The 20,904-nt window shown below is 38.9% G+C and overlaps 1 pseudogene; it reads right to left on the bottom strand.

The window, feature by feature from the left end:
* Window positions 1-330: 330 nt before the first annotated feature.
* The window catches only part of LOC149171192 (uncharacterized), a 41,772-nt pseudogene continuing 21,198 nt past the window's right edge, over window positions 331-20,904 (bottom strand).

Here is a 20,904-nt window from a genome sequence, read left to right as displayed (position 1 = left end):
TCAGTTGTCGTAAGTTGTTGCCTAGTCAAAATTGCTGGAAAGAGGTCAAAATTTTGGGAGGCTGATTTAGTGTGGAGATAAGGTCTAGTTGGTCTAGGGCGAAGAGTCTCAAAGAATACCATTTAAAGGAAGAATTATCTTGACTGGGTTTTCCCCTTGAGGGGGGTTTTTCCCTAGCATGTGCCTACATCTGGTGTCTATTATTTTATGTGCTACTACTTTTGGTAATTGGTTGATGAACTAAAGAAAGAAGATATAAGTAATCGTAATAATAAGAAACATCACAAGTAATTATCAAGAACAAGAAAATCTTTCTGCCTTTCTGATTTTCTAACAGTTCTCACCATCTTGCGTAAAACAAAGTTCAGGATCTAGTTGTTGTAGTTCAAGGAATGGATATTGCCCAAAGTTAGTCTCATGTAGATCGAGCGCACCACAACTGGCTTGATTTTCCACTAGTAGGTATGTAAATTCTTTTCGAGTCTCTTCTATCTCTTCATATTTAGTATTTTGATGATAATTTTCAAACAAACCTTCCAAATATTTTAGAAATGGCTGGAACTGGAGAATCATCCTTTGATGAAACTTAAGTTCCCATGTGATCACACCGAGTAGAATGAAAGCAAACACATATCTGAATGGTAATATTATCAACACTATCGCCATTCCTAAAATTTAAAATACAACTTCATTAGTAACCTGGGTTTCACCAAATGTAAAAATTGTCTGAAGCTTCAAAAGTGCAACATTTAACTTTTGAAGGTGATCTTCCATATCATTCATTGTCTCCTTTAATGCAATAATATTTTGAATTTTGTTTGCAGGTGTTTTTTATCGTATTTTTACTTTACCAAAGTTCCTTCCTAATCATCCCTGTGCTTTAAGTGTTTCCAATACAAGCATTCTCATTGCCACAACAATCAAAAGGAAAGGAAATATATATTGAAGCCAATTCTTGTAAATGAGTGTATATGGAACTCCAAGGAATTAAATTGTTAACAACAGGTTCTTCCAACATATAAGCTTTCTGAAATTGATATAAATGATTGAAAATGGTAGAATAAGCTACTTGAAAAGGTAAGTATTGCTTTGAATTCCCTTTAACAATGCAACATTGATTGTGGATTGTGTCTTTTCAAACATCTGGCTTTTCTGTTTGCAATTCAGTGTAACCCTTTCCATTAGATTCACATCTCCCACAACAAGGTTTCTTGTAATGACTAGTGCTTGTCTCCCTAAATTTTGCTTCAAAAATGCAATAGATTCTCTGATGCCCCATGATGTAGAAATCATCCACGGGAGGTATATGCTTCAATCTGAACCAACTGCATGAGGACCAACTCTAAAGTCATTTTGTGTTGAAAATCCATTTCTCTCAAAATCCTCAATAATATTTTTAGATTTGTTATCTAGAAATCCATCCCAAAATTCAACTGCAAGGGCTGGTATACTAGATCCCCACTTGGAGCATTATTCAAATAAGAAAATTGTGCATTCTTAATTGGATCTTCAAGGGCTATTCCTTGCATGGAGTGGAGAGGCTGGAGTCTCACAATGCTATGCACAACACCAGTTCCTGCTTTACTACCACTATTTTCTCCATTCACATAAGTCATTGAAGGGTCATTGGTCGTAGGGCCATACTCTCTAATGAATGCATAAACAAAAATTATTTCTTTAATAGAAGCATGTCAAACATCACGCTGCATTTCTCCATGAAACTCAAAAAATTCCAAAGTCCATACTTCAATCTTAGAATTAGATGACACTGATATAGCAAAATCAAAAAGTGAGACTCCAAAAGGGCCAACTTTTGTCTTTCCCCACATGCATCGCAATTTGTAAGGTTAAGTATTATAGCCTTCTAATGTTTGGTTAAGTCATTTGCCTCGAAATATAGTGCACGATCTGTTAAAGTCAACCTCCCTGGCTAAGCAATGTTTCTATTCCATTCCAAAATTGGTCGCTTACTACTAACACTAATGCAACAAGGGTTGTTTCAGAGGCAAAGGAAAAGATACTGAATGGTTTGGTATAACCAGGGCTGGCCAAGGTTGGAGCTTTAGAGATAGCCTTCTTGATTTGGTCAAATGCATACCTGGAAGAGATAGTCCATTTAACTTCATGATCCTTTCGGAGCATATCAGTTATGTTTTTCACAATTTTAGCATAATTTGTGATGAACCTCCTTAAAAAATTAATCTTGCCTAGAAAAGCTTGGATCTCCTTCTTTTTTATAGGTAATGACAATGTTTTTATTGCAGAAACACGTTTTGGATCAATCACCACTCCTTCTTTTGAGATGATATGGCCTAGCAGTTTTCCTTCTTTGATAGCAAAAAAAGACTTTTTAGGATTGAGGGATATTCCAAATTTCCTACACCTATCAAAGACCTTCATCAAGTGCTTTAGATGTTTCTGATTAGAATTAGAAAAAACAGTTATGTCATCAAGATAAATGACTACAAATTTGTTTCCCTGACCCACAAAAGCTATACCCATAGCCCTTTGAAACGTTGCTCCAGCATTGGATAAGCCAAAAGGCATTCTAGAATACATAAATGTACCCCAAGGTGTAGTAAAAGTTGTCTTCTCTCTGTCCACTGGATCAACATTTATCTGATTGTAACCTGAAAAACCATCAAGCATACAAAGTCTTTGTGCTCCTGAAACCATTTGAAGTAACTGATCCATTTTGGGTAAAGGGTAATTATCCTTTAATGATGCTTTGTTCAAATTTCTAAAGTCCACACAAAGTCTAATTTCTCCATTCTTCTTTCTAACAGGAACTAAATTAGCAACCCAATTAGAATATCTAAGAGGGAGGATAATTTGGGCATCTAGCATTTTCTTAATTTCCTTTTCTACAGTTGGTAGAAGTGCTGGATTAATCCTCCTAAGTTTCTGTTGACAAGGTTTTGCTTCTGGTTTTAAAGGAATCTTATGTTGTATTAATGATGTATCATAAGTTTTTAGATCAGCATAGTTCCATGCAAAAACATCCTTGTATTTTTCAAATAACTTAAGGTATTGAGCTTTAATTTCGGGATCTAAGGATGCACATATTTTAATGCTCCTAATGTCATCATTTGTTCCAATATTTACTTCCTCTATGTCATCTTGTGGAGAAATTGACTGTGGGTTTCTGTGGACATCATTTTGATCAAACAATTTTTCTAAAGGAATAAGTCCTTTGGGAATGAAATTGTTAGACAACTGAATGATATCATGATTGGAAATTTTTGAGTTGAAATCTGAATTATCATTTTCATTTGAATTCTCAATTGTTTCTGTTGTATTTTCATCAATTTGTAGAACTGAAAATTCATCTATAACCTGCAGAAAAGATTTTAATTGTTCATCATCTTCAAAAATCTACCAGTATTTTAGGTTATATGGGATGCGTTGACCACTACGTGTCAACTTCCCATAGCAGTACACCCCCTTTTCTTCGCAAAAGGGATAGCGCTTGATTGATGTGTCTGTGCCATTCGACAATCATCGTCGACTTGATCAATTTATGCTGTAAACCCAGTCTGCATGTGTGAATTGTAAATAATCTTAGCAGAGTTGAGTCATGTATGTAAATTGCCTAGGTGGACCTAATTTTCTAGTGATAATCTACGTTCCGGAAGGTTTTTTGTCTCACTGATCCATGATCGGCAGAGTTTTCCTTCAGCCTAACCCCAAATCCAGAATGGATTTTGTCATTAGAATCTTAGGAGAATCCTAGTATGTTAATCTGCTAGATTATAGTTGTGTCGCAGAACTGTGTGGTTTATGAGGGTCTATGTCAAATGGGTTCTCCCCCTTGAGATGTAAAGTTGTAAAAGTCATGATGTAAAGTGTCTTGAGGGTTAGAAAATGTTTTAATCCCCTCATAAGTCCTAAGTCCTAGGTCCTAGGTGATTTTTCCAAAGGCTAAGTTCGAAGATCCATTTATAAAATAAATTAAAAATTAAAAAATTGAAAAATTAAAAAATAATAATAATAATAAATAAAAATAAAAAAATAAAGTAAAAACCTAAAAATAATAAAATAATAATATTTTTGAGTAAATAAATGCAGAATTTCAATTTTTTAATGCATTAAAAATTCGACGGATGAGATTAAGAGATATCTTGATCCTCATCAATGGTCAAGATCATTTTAACATGGATCACTCGAACTAGCTATTGGGAATTTTTCCTTTAAATAGGGTGCTAGGGGTCATTTGAGATGAGATTTTGATCTGAGAGTCTGGTGCTAAAGAAAGCTCTCTTGTAGTCATTTTTTGTGCAATAAAGAAAGACTTTGGGGTTAAAAATCTTGCTGGTGTTATTCTTCTGGGAATGTTGTAAGATCTTTTATTCTTTCTACATAATTTTATTTTCAGCTATTGATTTTAGCTTGATGAAGATTGATTTAGGCACAGGTATCTTGTCTGATCTCTAGGGTTTGAATGATAGTTTAGATTCTGAAATATAATGGCAGGTACCTCCATTTGATCTGGATTTCACTAGCATTTTTTCCCGCTATGTTAATGGTTGATTGTAAGCTGTGCAGGAAATCTTAGTTTTGAGTTTACCGAGCATTAGGGGAAGTTCTCGGCTGAACCAGCCAACTCCTGGGTTATGTTTCTGAAAGAGCCCAGCCAGTTCTTGATCCCAGACTTATCATTCGAAATATTTTTCATGAATGCATGCAGGGTTTTCTGAAGTGCCTCATATTAAAATTAAATTCTGATAATATTACTGTGATTATTGACAAATCTGGGTGCTTAAGACCCTTCAATTTCTAAAAATTGTAATTATTTAGCTGGTTCTTAGGGTTTTTTTTTAGGGTTGCATCTATTTTTTGCAGTTTCAGGTTCTGGTTGTTTGCTTTCATTGTCTTCAGGTTGCAGGTACAAATTTTGAAAAGTCTGCAGGGACAATCTTCAGCAGGTTTTCAATTTTTCTGAAGAAGGGGTTTTCTAGGGCAGTTTGTTTGCTGCTGCCTGGGGTTTGATTTTTTTTTTTTTTTTTTTAATTCTAGGCAAACCGTGGAAAAAACCCTTGATACTTTGCTCCAGATCTGTTACCGTCTGCATCAATCCATTTGTTGGCTGGCTCCAAGCTTATTACACTGCCCAGCTGCTCGTTTCCCCTCAACCATCATTTCATCAAAGCTGCCAGCAGATACACACAGCTCTACGTTGTCTTCTTCCTCATCCATCAGCTCTCCCTCCATCGATTTGCTGCTCTCCCATTCCTCGCCATCTAACCTGCAAGCAGATCCTCATTCTCAGGCAGCCCCTTCACCCTTCACGCTGCCACTTCCAGCCCTGCGCTACCCACGCCTTCACCCACAAATCTGCAAACGCAGCACCTCAGCCTGTCTCTCTGCATTCATTTCTTTCTTGCAAATTTACCATTTCTTACCTGCGTGCTGCCATCTCGCACCATACCTTTGCCCCACGAATTCATTGCCTCCACGCTGAAAACCTGCTCCTCTTACCCATCAAAACTCTCTCACACGGTCATCTGCAGCTGTCAAACATCATCATACTTGCAAACAACAGGCAAAGCAAACGTCGATTTTATTTTTTTTGAAGGTGTCCATTCGCTGCTCCAGACTCCTGTGTGTTTAACATTCTCACTCTAAGCCATGCATCACCTGCACCAAAACTCCGTGGGCCTGCACCTGATCAATGCATAGATCGTTGAAGCTTCACGACAGGATGAGGATCAGGCGTTTCTCGTGGGCGTCAGGTAAATTTTTTTTTAGGTTTCGATACAGACGTGTGCATTAGAGTTTAAAAACAAAAGTTTAGAATAGATCAAATTTTTTCTTTTTATGTTTTGTCTAAATCTTTTAATCTGGAATATTGTCATGCACTAAAAAAAAAAGGAAAAGGATTCACGTCATTTTATTTTAGTTAGGGTAGCATTTAATTTTTTTATGTATTTCATTTTTCCATTTAGTTTTTGGGTTTAATTTTAGTTCAGCGTAAAAAAAAAAAAAAAAAAAAAAAAAAAAAAAATCTTTTTCTTTTAAGACTTTAGATTTGATTTTTTATAGTTTTAGTGTTAGATTAGATTAGATTTTATTTTTCCTTTTTTTCTAGGTTTTAAGTTTAAAGTTTTTAAAAAAACATAAAAATTTTAATTAAAATCATAAATATTATAAAAAATATAAAATATAAAAAGTCCCTTTAGTTAGGGTTTTAGTTTTATATTTTTAGACTTCAGTTTTAGTTTGAATTTTAATTTTAAGTTTTATTTTAAAATATAATCATAAAAATTCATAAAAATTATAAAGCCTTTAAAATCATAAAAAGGGTTCTAGATTTTAATTTTATAGTTAGTTCATTTTTTTTGGATTTAAAGTTTCATTTTCATTTGAAAAGCATAAAAAATTATTTTGGAAATATTTTGCCAGATTCAGTCTTGGCTCAGGGATTTATCACGTTTTATCTTTTCTGCTGAGGCTAAAATTTTGACGTGGAATTAATGTTTATCATTTTTATGTGATTTAGCATTCTTGAATGATCATGAATGTGATATCTGGTTAGCGTTTAAAATTACGTGGTTGTGTATCGAACTTTATCTTTTGAATTTTTAACTGCTGGAGTATCATTAAGCCATTAAGCATTTTAATTAATCTTGTTTGAGTTATTTGATGATAAATGATTGCTCTACATGGTTTACATTTCTGCAACATTTAGTAAGTAATCATTTAAACATTAACTCCATAAGGCACTGGTATATTAACTTGATAATATCAATTTAGTGCTTGTTCTTTCGTGTCTCCCAACCCAACTGGTTCACAGTTGGTCATCCATTTTCCTATGGGGTCTACCCCCCTTAGCCGCAAGAGACAGGCTTAAACGGAGAGATCGGGGATCAGGGTGATAGCCCCCGGTCTGAGCGTTGTCGCGACAATCTGTGCGACAACAGGATGGATGGCCTGTATTTGACTTATATTTGATAGAGCACATTAGTTTGATCAGGGATTTTAAATGAACTAGCAGAAACAACTAGGGAATCTGCATGAATATTCTGATCACTTAGGATGTAAGTCAAATTAAAATCGTTGAAGAAAATTTTCAACTGAATCCCAAACCTCATTTCGGTAAGATCTAAGCCTAGGATGTTTTGTCTGGCAAAGATTTCTTATTTTTTAACAATGAGCTTTGAGTCAGTGAAAACACTCAAATTTTGAACCTTTAAGCTCTTGGCTAATTACAGTCCTAAAAGGAAAGCTTCATATTCATCCACGTTATTTGTAACTTCAAAATCAAGTTTGCATGATTGTGTAATATTTTCTTTTTTTCCGGTGAGATTAATACTACCCCAGCTTCTACTCCATATTTTGTACAAGAACATTCAAAGAATAGCTTCCAGACATCGGTCTGATTTGTACAGGTCTTTCAATTACATCAAGTTTTTCTCGAGTTTCATGGGTTTGGTTTGAAGAAAGTTGGAAACAACCAAAATCTTGGTCAATTGCATATATGGGATGGTTTCTTGGTTGATCTCTTTTACAAACAGTGTGCACAAATCTGACCTCTCTATACAGCTTTAGTTGCTCTCCCCCATAAACTAGAATAGCGGCATAAGATATGTCCATCTAAAGAGTTCCCCCTAATTTGGCATAACAAGACCTTGAAAGGAGCATTCCAAATTTGGGAGGGATATCTGTGACAACTATATCTAAGAATACACTCTTTACTAGGATTTGGGCGAGAGTGGCTACTAAATCCTTAATCAATCCTAGACAAGGAACCCTTTTGGAATCAAAGGTGTACAAATCATGATAGGATCTAGTTATGTCAAGATTTAAATTATCCATGATAGTTTTTGGCATAAGATTATGTGATGCTCTAGAATCAAGCATACAATTGTATAACATAGAATCATTTGTTTTAAGAGTCACATAGAAAGGGGGTACTATTTCATCTACCATACCTGAGCTAGGACCAAAAAGAACTGCTGGTTTTTCATCTTGAAGACTAATGATATCACTTTAAGCATCAACTGAGGTGTTTTGTATCCATTTGGATACTTGATTTTTATATCCAGGGTTTTTGGAAAGTTCTGGAAGTGGTATTGGTATTTTAACTCTTTCTAACTCCTTTTCAACATTAAATGCAATTAAAACAATTTTTTCAATTTGAGTGGTATCAGTTGACTGATTTAATGGTCGAATAATAGTTGTTTGAGTTTCAGCAGCTTTGGTACGAGGTTCAATTGTTGGAGGTTCCTTAGGGGGTCTTCCAGGACCAGGTCTGGGCCTAAGATCATATCTTTTGTTTAGTTTTGCAATTAGGAATTCAGAAAAGGCATGGTATTTGGAAGCCTATGAGGAGTCTTGATCTTGTTGAACCTGATTTTTTTGTGAGAGAAGAATTATAGCAGTCTAACCAAAAGAGGTATCCATATTATTAATATCTTCAGTTATAGTCATAGTGTTGTCATCAGGCTGTTGATCATCTATCAATAAAGGAGTTGGAACCTGTTGATCATTACTAGGCCTTTGAAGAATTTGTAATGGTGGATTTCTTTTGTATTGACCTTGATTTTGATTTTGGGGTTGAGTGACCGTTTGTTGAACTGTTCTAGGTTGAGTTTCAATCATGGAAATTCTATTGGACAAATTTCTTAGAAGCGAAGTTATTTCTTCTATTTTAGAGTCTTCAGTTTTAGTCTTAGAGGAAGTTGAGGCCTCTTGACTTGATTTAAGTTTTCTTTGGGATTTTTCCTCTTTAGATTTTAAAGTGGCTGAGGCAGACCTATTTGCTTCCACCTCTATAGCATTAGTTTGCATGTCTTCAAGAGTCCTTGAAGTCCTTTCTCTTAACATCACAACAAAATCATCATCAAAAGCTTTTGGAAACCTAGATTTAGCTGCTGCTACAGGTGGTTTGCAATCAAGGGGAATCTTATGATAAATTTTGTTGAACCTTTTGATAAAATCAGAGATAGGTTCACCAAATTTTCTTTTAAGTTCTTCAAACTCAGTTAAAAAGTAAAGAGCATCTTTCTTCACTCCCCATTGATTTTTGAATATATTTGTTAATTCTTCCCAATTTCTAATGGAATTTGCAGGTAACTGCCTAAACCAAGTCCTCACATTTCCCTCAAGAGACTGAACAAACAACCTCATGTAAACATTTTCTTGTTCTATGTTCATGTTATCTGCAAAGTCTAGAAAGGCTTGAAGGTGATCCTCAGCTGAGGGACCTGTTTCTCCATTATATCTAGGAAGGTGCTTTAAATATCCATTTGGGAAAGCATCAAGGACTGGAGGTAAAACTAAAGTTTCATATCTTGCCTGTACAATGGGTTGGAATGCCATAGTAGAGGATGATGAGTGAGATGTTTGTGAAGATGATGATAAGGAAGAGGGAGACAGTGAAAGAGGGGGAGACTTAGTATGTGGGGGTGAAGAAGGAGGAGATAAAGAAGGTGGAGACTTCTGGAATGATTTTAAAGGAGTTTTAATCACCAACTTGTCGACCTGAGAATGAATATCCTCTTCATTTTCAAAGAGTGGATTTGAATATATAGCAAAGGACTCTTTAGGCTGTTTAGAAGTAGAAGATTCTGGTGGTTCAGAAGTGGAATGAAATGAATAAGTGGTGGGGGATATAAAGTCTGTAGGTTTGTATTCAGGTAGATGAACACCTAGGTCAGACTCAAATTTAGGTGATCCCAATGGAAGTGGGGGTTTTGGATGAGATTCAAGTGAATGAATAAGGAAAGTTGATTTGAAATCAACTCCCCTGTCTAGGAGTTCAGCAACCCTAGGTGATAGGTGAGTGTACTCTGGATTGGATGGAATATTACTATAGGGATCAAATTGTAATATATCTTCAGACTGCAAGGCTGAAGTAGAAGAAGATGGTTTGTGTCTTCTTCTAGAACTGGCCTTTCTCACAAGTTTTTCTGGATCTGACAGAGGACTAACTATGTCAGATTCAGAATGGGATCTAGTGTGCTTAGAAGGTGCCAGTTTGATATAGTGGAGTTTCCAGGTGAAATATTTTGACCTATCTAGACCTTTAATCACCTTAAAGGAATAGGAATAATATCATTGAACTAGGAAAACTTAATGAAATTCGAATCCCCGGCAACGGCGCCAGATTGATGTAGTATCTCTGAGATGATAATCGTCAGCTATTATGCCAGAGTATCTAAGATAATTGTTTTGGGGGTTTTGTTTTTATTTGGAGGACCAATGTAGGAAACAGATTTAAAACAGTGAGGCCTAACCCTTTGAATAATATTAATATCAAAACAGAGGGCTGCTATCGAAATTCACACAATGGTATAGCTTGCATAGTGGTGAGAAGAAACACAGAGGTGGTATGACTATCACGGTCTTCAAATTGAAGATTAAATAATCATAAGTAAGAAAACCTTTAAACTATGTTTAGAAGGTTTAACAAAATATGCTTAAGCTTACAACAGATGCTGATGATATTATGATTTAGAGGGAATTAATAAAACAAATAGTTTATGTAATTCATTCTCTTTATAAATGATCACTTTAGAAGCTTATAAGAATAATTGAAACACAATTACTCCTACCTGGTTATCTTTGTAAAACATAAGAACATGAAGAAAACACTATGAAATAAAACTGGAAAAACTTATAGAAAAATGAAACTGTATGAATCAGAATTCAGAATCCATTTGCTTTTGTATTAATGATTCAGAAAATTCAAGTACATTCAATGCTTAGAAATGCTTCTTCAAGGGTGCAACCCCTTAATAACTCGTGAAAGAGAGTTATTTATACAATCTGAGAACTGAGAAAATATCTTAAACTATTTTACAAAAATAGATAATTACAAAATCAGGAATATAAACTGCTAGCTGATCTGGCACTATTTTGGTGCTGAGTTGTTTGATGATTGTTGCTGAGAAATTCGAAAACTGTTGAACTTGTGATGACTGTTCCTGTAAAGGCTGAATGTTGTTTGATCACCCTCTAGTCTAGTAAATCAGTTAATACTTCACAACGCTTCTTATCTAGGATAGATATTTTGGTTACCCTTCTGTAAATTTCATCCATCTCTGTATACTTCGTGAAAGTGGGTTTTACTGGAAATATATGCCTAATCTCATCTAAAATGAGGGAGGTGTCCCTGAGTGCATTTAGCACAACTCTTGGTGTTGTTGCATCTCTTATGTTTGAAACTGAAGCTACGTTGGTGCCTACCTCTGTAAGCTTTCTAACATAATCCTTAATAGGCATTAATTTGTCATTAAATACAAGCATAGAGGGCAAACCCTTGCTGGTCAAGGGTTCAATCCTACTGAAAAAACGCTGAATTATTGTATTCACACTGTTGCACTTTTCTTCCAACTAAAGGATGAGGTTCTTCTTGGTGATGATCTTCTTTACTTCCAGAATAGTTGATGTTCTGTCATTTATCCCTAATTCTTCAAGCTCATAGCTATCTTTAGAGTTGAGGAACTTGATTATATCAGAATCAATTTCTCACATATCCTCAAGTTGTTTAGAAATAGTTTCAACAGCTTCTTGAGCTTTCTCTAAGAGGTCTTTTTGATCAAACACTATCTTGATATAGGGCCAGATATCCTTAATTGCTTCAGTAATTTCTTCCCACAAAATTTCTCTTGCCAAACCCAATTTGTTTCCAATGTAAGATTCTTAAGTTCCCTCTGAAATGTTTCAATCTGAGATTTTGTTTTAATTAAGGAGGCAAACTGTGAGTGATCAATTTGGTCACAGGAATGTACTTTGTTACCGTTTTCATGGAGGAATGGGGCTTTTAATGGAAAAATTGGAGCGGAGCTACTGAATGAACGATTAAAACTACATTAATTATCAAACTTGATTAATTAACGAGTCTTTGGGACATAAATTCGTGGGAGATGGTGAATTGAATGAACAACGGATAAGTGACAGTTGATTGGATGGAGAAATGACGTGGAGTGGATGTGGATGGCAACATGGAGCGGCGGTAAACGGTTGCATGTAAACCGCGTTCAGGAGTAGCTTGAGGTGGTAAGTTGTTTCGGGATTTTTAGTCCCGAAAGACTAAAATGAGGCTAAGGTGGTTTAAGGTGGCGGTTTCGGAAATTGCTCACTTCGGACCCCCCGGTCGATAAAGTTTGGACGACAAATGAGGGCCGAGGATGGATGTGGGCCATCGGATGTCGGGGGAGCATGTGGGATGAAAGGTAGGGTGAAAGGGATTTAACATGTGAGACGGAAGTGATGGTGGGATCATGATTTCGACGAATGTGACTGTTTGATGTTATGGAAAATGAATGTTTGAAGTTAGGATATTGCAAAATACATTGGTACTAAGAATCCATAATTAAATCAAAATGCAACATCGCATGTAAGAATTATCCAATGTTACAACTTAGGATAAAATCCTTGCATGCTCCAATAATTTCTCATATGTCTACCTACCCTTTATACTCCTAATATTTTCATTTATTCATCCGAGTGAATTTAGGCTAGAAACTCAATATTTCCTTTTAATGACTAATCTACCTCTATCCCTTATTTCCTCCATTGGTTCAGATTAAGCTGTTGAGCCAATTTTATTTGCTACCTATTGACAAAAATTTAAATCAAATCCAATCATGCTTAAACTGTACAATTGGATTAGATGAACTAGGTGTGGCATTTAAACAATCTGCACACAACCTTTATTTGCAAAAATAAAATTGACTAAGAGTAGTGGCATTTGGATTTGCAACACTTTCAGAGTTTATTGTTTTTTGCTTTTCTTTCTAACCTAACATTTTATTTTTTCCTTCATTTTTTAGGGCATCTATTCTAACATTTTATTTGATATGGACTTATTCATAAAATATCCCTAACATTTTTTATCTAATATTCTTCTTGTCCATATCCTAACTTAGCATTTTTTTGAAATATATTCTCATTTTTTGACTAATTGATACTAACTTACCAAAACCAAAAAATGCTACAACAGAGGTATCTCAAATGTCATGTCAAACTCCTCCTCTTCGATCTTCGTGGGCGTAGCCTTCAGATCATGTTTCTTATCCTTGTCCTTCTTCTTGAGAAGACTCTGTGTAGTGTAGTGACCCATTTCCCCACCCCTGAAACACTTTATCTTCGAGACGCCCTTCTTACGTCTCCGCTGCTCCTATTGTCCCTTCGATGCAAGGGCTACATTATCTTCCTCCTCCTTGGGCTTCGACCCACTGCTGCTACTGCTTTCATCAAGTTTGACCTTGACTAAGTCTCTCCTAAGCTCCTCTTGTTTTAGAGCTGCCCACATCTCATCCCAATTTGGAAATGCTGCTCTTCCCAAGATACTCTAGACAAAGACTTGCCACTCATCTGAGATAGAATTGAGGGCCAGTCTAACCAACTCTGAATCCTGAGGTGTATGCCCCGCAGCAGACAACTCATCACAGGTTTCCTTCAGCTTTGTGAGGAATGGATCCACACACTCCCCCTTCTGCATTTGAGTAGATCTCAGCTTCTGCTCCAAGTACATCTTCCATTGGAGGGAATATCCCTGAAGTAATGTGGCCAAGGCATCCCACATCTCCTTAGCAGTCCCTTTGATAGCAACGTGACACACCACGTGATCCTTGACTCCATCCAGGATCATCCTCTTGGCCTTCGCCATCTCAGCTCAGTATTTCTACAGCGGATCTGGATCTGCAGGGACAACCACCACGCTGTCGACATATGTCTTGAGGGCATGCTCATCTAGAAGGAATGACATACTTGCCTTCCAGATGGCATAGTTGGATGCTCCGTCCAACCTATCCTGATGCCTCAAGCCACTGGTTGCCATTTCTGCCAAAAAATAGAAAGTCGAATAACCTCCTCTGTCCTCTGTGCTGTCGCTGGGATAGCGTATGCACTCCTTGTTGGAGCTAGTAAAATTGTTGCCCTTTGCTGCTGCCTATCTCTAGAGAATTCAAATTCAAATTCTCCTCTTTCTTCTAACAATCTTTTTCCCAACAAACTGCTTGCAGAAAAATCTACATCCGACCAGCTCTCCTCATGTTGAGGCTTCATTGCTGCTCCCTCTGCCCCGACAAAAATTCAATTTGGAAGCCCTTCTCTCCGTCGACTCTCAAGGAGAGACTGCCTCAAAATTTTAGCCCTCCAGCTAAGAACTGTGCAAACCCTCTGGGGTTTCGAATTGTTGTCTCCTGCAGCTTTTTCGAACTCCCTCTTCTGCTCAGCGCTAGATCTACCGGCTCTACTCGTCTTGTTCCACCTATAGCTCTGATACCATGTGAAAATTCGAGAATCCTCACCCGAATCTACTTACTGCAGCAATTGATTAAACTTGTCCTGTTTGTTAATCATTGAAACAAATTATCTACTGCTTCCTATAGCAAATATCAAAGATAATACAACTGCAACCTTCACTTAATTAATTTATTTGCCTAAAACAAGAGCATAACAATAGAGAAAAATCCACACAAGTGACAATATTTTTTGGACAAATGTCCCTGGAAAAACCCAATGCGGGAAAACCGGTGCAGCAGCTCTAAGGCTTTTATATTATTAAGCAATAGTTTCTGAATACAACTCTGGATGCCCTTCTGGCAATCCAGTTACAGAGAAAATAAATTGGCAGAAAAAATTAGTGAGATTACCTCACTCTACTTGGAAATTCCTGACTGTTCCAACAGTTGAATCAACTATCCCCAACTATCTCTATGATGGCCCTGTGTTAGCTCAACTAGGAAACGTCTTGCCTTCTAGAGCAGTTTCTAGCTCTCCCGGCTCAGAAATGTCATCTCCTCTGCAAAACTCAAACTTCTACTCTGGATGACTGTGTTGTCTCTGCATGAGCCATTTTGGCTCAGTGTCAATCTCTGCGTGGGCCCTTCTGGCCCAACGTCAACCCTTATGGTGTCTCTCTACCTCTCTCTGCTATGTATTCTGGGTCCTGGAGAAGATACTCTGACCCAACTATCCCCGCCCCTCACTGCAATAGCTCACTATCGAAATTCTCCCGGCAGCTCCTCTGCTCTACTTTAGAAAATCAATTCTCTTAACTCTCTGTGTGTCTTTCCAAGTGACTCTCAAGCCTCCTTAAATAATCTCCCCGTTGACATTCAACGGCCCAGATTAGAAGCTACGATAGATCTCCTCCTTCTGACACTGATCTTTAAATGAATTCAGCCTCCTTCAAATCAAGGATTCAACCCAAAGAAAATATTATTTCTCCTTGGCTTCTCATAGAGGGAAACTCAACTCTCAAACACAACAATTTTCCGGCAACTAATCCTTTGCCTCCTTGAGAGTTCAGCCTCCATTTTTATGTGATTCAGCCCTCTCCAAAATGAATGAACTCAACCTAGCTATTATGAGCAGATTTGACTTCCTTTATGATGGGATTCAACCCTCTCCAATTCAAGGTACTTGGCTTGGGTATTGTGAGCATGTTTTGGCCTTGAGGGAGTATGTTTAATTGCTACAGGATTACCCTTTATTCCTCTGCCAATAAAAATGCAAACACAACTATTATGGAAAGCTGTGCGATCTGCAAAGGAAGATATTTTGGTCTCTCCTTATATCCTGCCAATTCGTCCTCAAACCTTGATGATTCGATCTGCCAATGAAGTGACTTGTCCCCTTGATGACAAGGTAGGGAAATCTCAATTTAATGCCTCTGCAATTCGACCCTTTGCTATCACTTGGAATTAGCCTTAGATTTAGAAGGAACTCGATCCTCCTATAGGGAAAATTCAGCCTCTTGAACTTATTCTCCTACAAATAATGAATATGTTCCTTGATACTGAAGTTTTCCTGCAACAAAAATTGATTAGATATTTAAATAATTTCTTGAGACAACCCACCTAGGGTGGCAATATTGTCCACCGAAACTGGATGGCACTAGCTAGGGAGGCGATGAAATCCACCAAAACTAGTGTGAGGATCTCACTTGAAACCCTTGATTTAGGAACTCACCTGAGCTCAAACCAAAACACAATGAGAAATCACCCATAATAAAATGCTTGAGGAATGGCCATCCTCCTCTATTTATAAGTTTCCCTTGAGTTTTTTGTTGAAGTTTCTAAGTCTACTTAGTTAGAAACCCACCATGCACTTTATCTGATTTATTCCTACCTACTTGTTATGTTACTTAACAAGTTATTTACAATGTAAATACTGAAAATAAACACTAGTGCTTGCTCAACATATTATAGATCAACAATTGAAGGAAACATAAACAATCACACCATATGACACCATTATTTTTGGACCATTGTCCATGTGAAAACCCAAAGTGGGAAAACCGGTGGCTATCTACAGGTTTTCTTATTATGAAATATCAGAGTACAATCTGGGTGGTGAAACTGGCCTACCCAACAGAGAATTTCCTTGGCAGTAATACCTCTCAGTTTGAGACAAATCTCCTAGCTGAAACCCTGGCTAATCCTTTCAGCAGCTCCTCAGCACCAATTTTCCCTAGAAACCCCAGCATCAACCTTTTCTGGATTGCGTCAGCCCCTCTTTGCCCAGCGCTAGCCCTGCATCACCCAGATGGGTCTGCGTCAACAGCGCTGGCCTCTCGCCGGCTCTGTGCAGCTCCCAGCTGCCTCTGCGTGCCCCTGCGTGAGCCTTGGCTAGCTCTGCGTCACTCTCCCTAGCTACTGCGCTGCTCTCCCAGCACTATCTCTACCTCTCTGTCCCTCTGTACTCAATGCCCCTCAGCTGCAACTCCCGATCACTAATTCTATCTCTCTTAGCAAACCCCACTCTAGAGAATAGAATGACTAATCATTCTGGTGTTTTCTCCAAGTGACCCTCAAGCCTCTTCTTATACTTTTCCTGTTGACATATCAACGACTGAGATTAAGTCCCTAATCAATGGCTAAAATTAGATCTGGCTTGATCCATGTCTTTTGGACCATTCTAGCATAGTTTCATATTAATCCACATTAATATTTTATTTTCCCTAAGTTTAGACTTAGGGACTCCATTAAAAATATTAATTATTTTAATATCTCCTGAATTGTTTAGAATTTGCCCAAACCCTTTCTGGGTATTGGAGATCTCATGTGCCTCAGCCTCTCCATCGAATTTCATAGCTAGAGCACATTCGATGCTACCCCAAATCAACACTCCCTCTTAGCGAGGATTGTGCTCTAGCAATACGCCTCACTGAGTATTACTCTGATCATTTGGCATCAGTCCCTGTGTTGATGTTAGGCCTGCTGCCCACCATCCTCTGCATTGTTGTATCCTGTACTACTACCCATGGTTCTACTGCATCTGTATGACAACTCCCTCTGCATCCCTACTGTTGTTGGTCCTTTCTCCCAACACTGCATCCGCACTGCACCTCTTCTCATCATGTTGCATCGTGCTACCCACTACTGCACTGCAACTCAGTTACTGAGAAGTAAGTAACTGATCTCCCAACCTGACCTCCCTGTTGGGCTAGAGACCCTCCTGATGCCGAAGCTCCCTTTGCTGCTGAAAAGTGCTCCCTCTCTGACCTCAGCGCTGCTGCAACAACTCCCTGCATCTCGCACTGTTGCGTACCTCTCTATGCCATCCTGCACTGATGCAACACTCCCGTGCCTCTCGCACTATTGTAGCCTGCTAGCCTCGCGCTGTCTTGGGACTCCTACACTGTAGCTCTCTCTACTGCTTCATTCGCATCCATCTCTACTCGACTCAACTAGTCCTGCTACTCCTCTTTGGGGCTCCCATGGCAAGGTATAATCCAAGAGGCTGGGTACCTCGAGGATCCAGCCCCTCATCACCTGTAGTCCGCCTAACTACAGCTCGATGTCTCCCCACTTCCGCTCAAGTGGTGCATGTGCACTCATGGCACAACCATCGTCTATCAAAACTTTCTTCTCTGCCCTTGCTAGCGCTGCCTTAGTCTCGGAAGACTCTCCCTTACTCTTCTTCCTTGGACATTGGGTCGCATAATGACCCAACTCCCCACAGTGGAAGCACTTGATCTTGGAGAGGTCCTTTTTCTTCCTCTTTTCCTACTTTCCCTCAGATGCTAGGGTAGCATCTTCCTCCTCCTGCTTGACTTTGATTCCTTTGCTGCTGCTACCCATCTTCGACTGTCGTCTGATCTCTTCCTGGCGAAGAGCCGCCCACATCTCATCCCAAGGTGGGAGTGTCCCTTTGCCCAGTATACTCTGGACAAATACCTCCCAGTCTTCTAAGACAGCATTCAGGGCTGTCCTCACCATCAACTCCTGATCCGGCATGGCTTCTATAGCAGTCAATTGATCTCAGATCTCATTCAGTCCTCCGAGGAAGGTGTCAATCGGTTCTCCCTTCTTCATCTAATACGACCTCAACTGATTCTCAAGTAACATTCTTCTCTGCACAAAAGTATGCTGGTACAATTTCTTGAGGGCCTCCCACATCTCATATGTCATTTCCTTCTTGGCAATGTGTGGTACTACATGGTCCTTGACCCCGTTAAGGATGATGCTCTTGGCCCTCACCATTGCCTCCTCGTACTTGTCGTTATCATTGGGGTCGACTGGGATAGCTATAACCTTCAAGGCGAAGTTCTTGACACGATTTTTGTCAAGTACGGATAAGATTTTGGCCTTCCAGACTGCAAAGTTCAACGCTCCATCCAGCCTGTCCTGGTCTCTTACTCTGTGTAGTGCCATGATGCTCTTCTACTTCCCTCTTGGAAGTTCTCTGTTCGACTCCTCCGAGTCTCTACTTCCTGTCTGGAAGTTCTCTTCTAGACTTTCTCTGAGTCCCGATTTCGCTCCTGGAAATCCTTCTACCGCTGTCGAGATGCCCCCTACTCTAATCATCTTGTGCAACCGCACCACTGATCTGGGTTCCTCGGCTAGAAACCCTCGGTAGAAACTCCCTCCTCTTGGCCTTGCTCTATCAGGTACTGTTCTGACTACAGTACCTCACCAACTCACTATGCAATATTCCCACAGCCTTCTAAACCCTAGCAACCTGACGGTGAGAGCTCCTAGGCTCTGTGCAATCTCGGCACCAGCAACCCGGCTTCCTCAAACAACTGCGTCAGCCCTCCCAGCTTCTGCGTGGCTCTGCATGAGGCTCCCTTTACCTTCCTTGGCCTCTACACTGCCTCTTACCGGCTCACCCTTGATGACGCAGGCACTGCGTCACCCTTTCCTTGTTGCTCTTTGCTAGAAACAACTTTTGTCACCTCGGGACAACTATTTTCTGTTGCTATTGCTCCGCTCGACTGATGTCCTCAGTCCTCCTATGATCTACAATCACCCTCTGATACCATGTTGAAGTTTCTAAGTCATGTTAGAAACCCTCCATGCACTTTATCTGAGTTATTCCTACCTACTTGTTATGTTACTTATGTTACTTAACAAGTTATTTACAATGTAAATACTGAAAATAAACACTAGTGCATGCTCAACATATTATAGATCAACAACTGAAGGAACAAAAATAATCACACCATATGACACCATTATTTTTGGATTAATGTTCCCGGAAAAACCCAATGTGGGAAAACCGGTGCATCTATCTGAGGGTTTTCTTATTAAGAAATATCAGAGTACAATCTGGGTGCCAAACCTAGTCTACCCAACAGAGAATTTCCTTGGCAGTGATACCTCTCTGTTTGAGACAAATCTCCTTGCTGAAACCCTGGATAATCCTTCCGACAGCTCCTCAGCACCAATCTGCCCTAGAAACTCCAACGTCAGCCTTTTCTGGACTATGTCAACCCCTCTCTGCCCAACGCTGGCCCTGCATCACCCAAATCGGTCTCGTCAGCCTTAGGAGGCCCTTCGTCAGCCTTCTGGCCCTTTGCATTAACAACGTTGGCCTCTTTGAGGCTCTGCGCAGCTCCCGACTGCCTCTCTGTGGCCTTACATGAGCCCTGGCTGGCTCTGCGCAGCTCCCGACTGCCTCTCTGTGGCCTTGCATGAGCCCTGGCTGGCTCTGCGCAGCTCCCGACTGCCTCTCTGTGGCCTTGCATGAGCCCTGGCTGGCTCTGCGTCACTCTCCCCGGCTATTGCGCTGCTCTCCTGGCACTATCTCTGGCTATCTGTCTCTCTGTATTCAATGCCCCTCAGCTGCAACTCCTGATCACTAATTCTATCTCTCTTAGCAAACCTTGCTTTAGAGAATAGAATGACTGATCACTCTGGTGCGTTCTCCAAGTGACCCTCAAGCCTCTTCTTATACTTTTCATGTTGACATATGAACGGCCGAGATTATGTCCCTAATCAACGACTAAGATTAGATCTGGCTTGATCCATGTCTTTTGGACCATTCTGACACAGTTTCACATTAATCCACATTAATATTTTTTTCCCTAAGTTTAGACTTAGGGACTCCATTAAAAATTATTAATTATTTTAATATCTCCTGAATTGTTTAGAATCTGCCCAAATCCTTTCTGGGTATTGGAGATCTCATGTGTCCCAACCTCTCCACGAAATTTCGTGGCTAGAGCACATCTGATGCTACCCCAAAGCAACATTTTCTCCAAGCTTCTAGAACTCACTTTATTATTATTTTATTGATGAAGCCATTTCTTCTCTGACTTTTTTCCCCTTATAATAATAATTATAATTTGCCACTTATTAATAATAATAATATCTAAAATAATTGGGCAAAACTACTTAGTAATTTCCCCTCTTTCTAGCCTAAGGAAGATAGTTAGGCAAGCAGGAAGGATAATTCAGCACGCACAAAATCGGGGACATTACAATCTATTTGATATTTCACATTTTGGTTATGGCTTTATAATACCACCCAAAATCTTCCATTTAAATGGCAATGCGTTAGACACAAGTGAGACCCTAAGCGTAAAGGGAGATTGATACATAGTCTAACCTTAATATATCCTTCAGTTGTTGTAGGCCAATTGTCCTCTAACACAAAGGGGAATACATAAAGCATCTAAGTCTAATGAATGGTAATAATTGAAAGGATTTTAGACTTCAG

This window comes from Pinus tabuliformis, chromosome 4_2 (genome assembly GCF_031772625.1).
Source record: "Pinus tabuliformis cultivar Carrire ecotype Pingquan chromosome 4_2, CPIR1, whole genome shotgun sequence".
NCBI lineage: Eukaryota > Viridiplantae > Streptophyta > Pinopsida > Pinales > Pinaceae > Pinus > Pinus tabuliformis.
The sequence above is the reverse complement of the archived record's forward strand: the minus strand, read 5'-3'. Positions and strand labels throughout refer to the sequence as shown.